Raw genomic sequence first — 3,811 nt, 5'->3', positions numbered from 1 at the left:
CAGGGAGTCAGTGTTTACTGCAGGGAGGGTCAGTGTTTCAGGGTGAGGGGCTGTGGACGGCCGGTGGCTGCAAAACGGTGTAAATGTGCTTAAATCGCTGACTGTGCACCGGGAGTGAAAACGGTTAAGATGGAAAATTTCACGTCATGTGTATTTTAGCAGTTTTTTAAAAATTTTTAACTGTGATACCCATCCTCCTTCTAGACTGGATGCATCTCCGAAATAGATTCCCAGGGGTAAAATTGCTTAAAGACTCTTGATCCATATTTCCAGATTATTTTCCAAAAGGATCAAAACAGTTTATAGATTTGTGTGCAGGGTCACAACATGCCTCTACCAGTATTGAGTAATTACCATTTTTCTAAAACGATTCCTGATTTAACAGGCAAGGAGATACCTTTTCATACAATTATTGGTCAGTTGTGGTTCTTTCAGCATCGAGGCCCTGGTGGGTCCTTTTTTTTTGTAATCAACTGTAGTTGATTATTATTATATTATTAACTCTCTGTGTTCATGGAATTTATATTTCTTCTGGTGTTTTGTAAATTTTGAAAATTTGTAAATTTTTTACTGTGAGCAGTATCCATTAAGGGTTTGTCCGTTTTTAAATGTCGTTTTAAAATGTATTTTATTTTTTTATTTTTATTTGAGAGAGAGAGAATGTGTGTGCAGGGAAGGGACAATAGAGAGAATCTTATTCTCTCTATTACCCCGTGCAGATTGGCTGCACACCTGTCCGGCTCCTCGGCAAGCTGACAGCAGACACGGCTTGACAAAAGCTACCTGTGCTTTGAGTCATTCACTCTCATTCACGGGGCTCGATCCCATGACCCTGAGATCCATGACCTGAGCTGAAATCAGGAATCAGATGCTCAGCCAGCTGAGGCCCCCAGGTACCCCTAAGTGTCCTTTTCTTTTTATATTCCCTTCCTTTCTGAAAGCTGTTGGGATTAGGGGGAGGGAACGAATTTGGTTTGTTTCTTATTGAGCTCATCTCGGATTTTATTTTGGCGCAAAGACTTAGGAGGACTGATCCCCACATAGCCCACCAGTTACCCAGCTACCCTTCCCCTTTCCACTGATCCAAGATTCATCTTTGTCACAAGAATACNTCCCCTCCCACTGACCTGTCTCCCATCCCCCACCCCTCCAGCCTTCATTCCCAAGCTTCCAGGGGGAAGGCCAGCCCCCCCAGAAGCAACCTCCTCCTCTTGCTCTTTGTTTCCAGGTGAACTTTAGAAAAACATGGCAGAAAAATAGAGACCCAACCAAATACTGACTGGAATTGCTTTCAACCTGTAAATCAATTTAGGGAAAAATTAACACCAGCATGTTTATAGTATCTCTGCTTCCGGTCCAGGACACACCTTGTGTTTACTCGTTCAGGTGTTTTTTCTTCTCTCCATATTACTTAATTTGTTTGCTTGTTTGGATCTAGGGTGTGTTTCCTTGCTGATTTCCAGATCACAGTCCTGGAGTTCTAGAAAGGAACTACTTCATATGTACAAGGCTTCACAAAAGCATGGGGGAAATCACTAATAAAGCTGAGATCCTTTGATCTGAGATCACTAGGAAAAATATATCAAGGCACTGTCTTCCATTTTTCATTGACTTCTAATCTGTATATTTTATGTAAAGATTCGAGGAGTCTTCCTGCTTATTTCTTCAGTTTAACTCATCAGCACAGTCTTGGGGCAGACACATTTCCCCTTCTCCTCTCATATTAAAGCAAGTATATTTTAAATTTTTAAAATTTATTTTGAGAGAGTTTGTGTGTGCACGGGAGGGGCAGAGAGAGAGAATCCCAAGCTCACTCTGCACTTTCTGTGCAGAGCCCCATGCAGGGCTCGAACCCACAGACCGTGAGATCATGACCTGAGCCAAGATCAAGAGTCAGACACTTCACTGAGCCACCCAAGCACCCCCTCTCTGTTTTTTAATTTTTTTTAATGTTTATTTATTTTGAGAGAGAGACAGAATGCGAGCAGGGGAGAGGCAGAGAGAGGGGAAGACACAGAATCAGAAGCAGGCTCCCGATGTGGGGCTCAAACTCATGAACCGTGAGATCGTGACCCAGTCAGAAGTCAGACACTTAACTGACAGAGTCCCCCAGGCGTCCCCTCTCTGTGTTTTCAAAGTGCAGATCTGCAGGAAGCATCTGCTTCTGGACCCCTTACCAAGCACACCTCGTTCCTAATTGCACCCACGTCTGAGTTCATCCGGCATCGCTCTCTGGGTGAGAAGGTGTTGCTGTGGGGAGAGCCGTCCGTCCGGCGATCTGACCAACCCAGAGAGTCACAGTCAGAATTTCAATTCCTGACTCAAAACACAGGTAGCTTTTGTTAAGCTGTGTCTGCTGTCAGCTTGCCGAGGAGCCGGGCAGGTGTGCGGCCAATCTGCACGGGGTAAGGCCTGGTCCCCACTGCTTGTTATGAATAATGGCATGGCCAGCTCTGGAAGCCGGCAGCATCCTTCAGCTCCAGGAAAGAGGGAAACTGGGGTGAGACTTGATTTGCCTTTACTTACTTATTTTTGCGATCGATATTGATGCACCTCGTAAAAACAACATTCTTGCTAGTGAGGGGGACTTACCAAACTCTCCCGAAGGATCATGGCCGCTCGCTCACTCATTGGAGTGGCTCGAGGGCCGCCCACGGCTGTAACTGCTAAGCCCACTTGTGTCTCTGGGGGTTCTTACTGTTGTGAATCATGTTCAGGAATCAAAGGGCTTGTGTGTTTTGTCACACGTGGGGCAGGTGGGGTGAGGCAGTTGTGTGAGCGCGTGTGGGTGTGGTTTGGACAGACTTAGTTGTGTGTCAAGAAGTGAGGAGGTCTTTTTCAGTTGTACCTGGCAGATTTTTTTTTAAGTTTATTTTTATTTATCTTGAGAGCGACACAGTACAAGCCTCTGCTTGAGGAGGCAGAGAGAGAGAGAGAATGAACCGCAAGCAGGCTCTGCACCACCAGCACAGAACCTGACATGGGGCTCAAATTCACAAACCGCGAGATCATGACCTGAGTTGACATCAAGAGTCGCCCCTGAACCAGCTGAGCCCCCGAGGCGCCCCTGCTAGATACTTCGCTTACAGCTTGTTGTTATTTGGACCTGGTAGTAATATTTTTTTGTTAGGGAATCAGCTCTTCAGTCCCCTCATACTCCAGAGGTGATGTCTTTCTCCTTAGAACAGCTTTTTACATGAACTCTTTTTGAAACCAAGAAACTAAGATCTAAATGATAGGCTTTAAAATTAGTCCCATAAAGTAAGTGAAATATCCTTTTTAGTTTGAAAATTTTTTAACTTAAATCTCTAAAACTGTAAGGGGCCCTTGGGTGGCTCAGTCGATTAAACATCCAACTTGGGCTGCTCATGATCTCGAGGTTTGAGTTCGAGCCCCTCGTGTGGAGCCTGCTTAGCTGTGTCTCTCTCTCTCTGCCCCTCTCCCACTTGCGCGCGCGCTCGCTCTCTGAGAGTAGTAAATTAACGTTAAAATTTGTAAATAAAAACTTTAAAGTACCTACTGTGTTGACCTCTTCAGCATACGGAAATGGAGACTGCATCCCATTTTCTGGCTTTAACTCCCTTAATTTGTAGCACTTCCTAGCCGTTCAGTTTAAGGAGGCTTCCGTTGTCCCTGTGATTTTTTTTTAAAACCGAATTTTCCCAAGACCAGAGCTCGATCTCGAGAAAAGCCGGCGTTGGGGGGATCGGCTCACAACTCGGGGGAGGACGGGCTGAGCGCCTGCCCGCCCTAGTGACCTGGGGCTGCACGGTGGTTGCCGGGCCCCTGGCGCGGCCGTCCCGGAACCGGG

General features: G+C 46.0%; 1 protein-coding gene and 1 pseudogene across 1 annotated transcript in view; both read left to right on the top strand.

The window, feature by feature from the left end:
* LOC144241831 (NADH dehydrogenase [ubiquinone] 1 alpha subcomplex subunit 12 pseudogene) overlaps nt 1-1,232 on the top strand; it is a 7,967-nt pseudogene extending 6,735 nt beyond the window's left edge.
* The window catches only part of PPP2R5C (protein phosphatase 2 regulatory subunit B'gamma), a 127,579-nt gene that overhangs the window by 27,338 nt on the left and 96,430 nt on the right, over nt 1-3,811 (top strand). The gene's annotated exons all lie outside the window — the stretch shown is intronic.

This window comes from Crocuta crocuta, unplaced genomic scaffold, assembly GCF_008692635.1.
Source record: "Crocuta crocuta isolate KB4526 unplaced genomic scaffold, BGI_CrCroc_1.0 scaffold8, whole genome shotgun sequence".
NCBI classification, from domain to species: Eukaryota; Metazoa; Chordata; class Mammalia; order Carnivora; family Hyaenidae; genus Crocuta; species Crocuta crocuta.
Note: the sequence above shows the minus strand (reverse complement) of the source record. Positions and strands in the feature narration are given on the sequence as shown.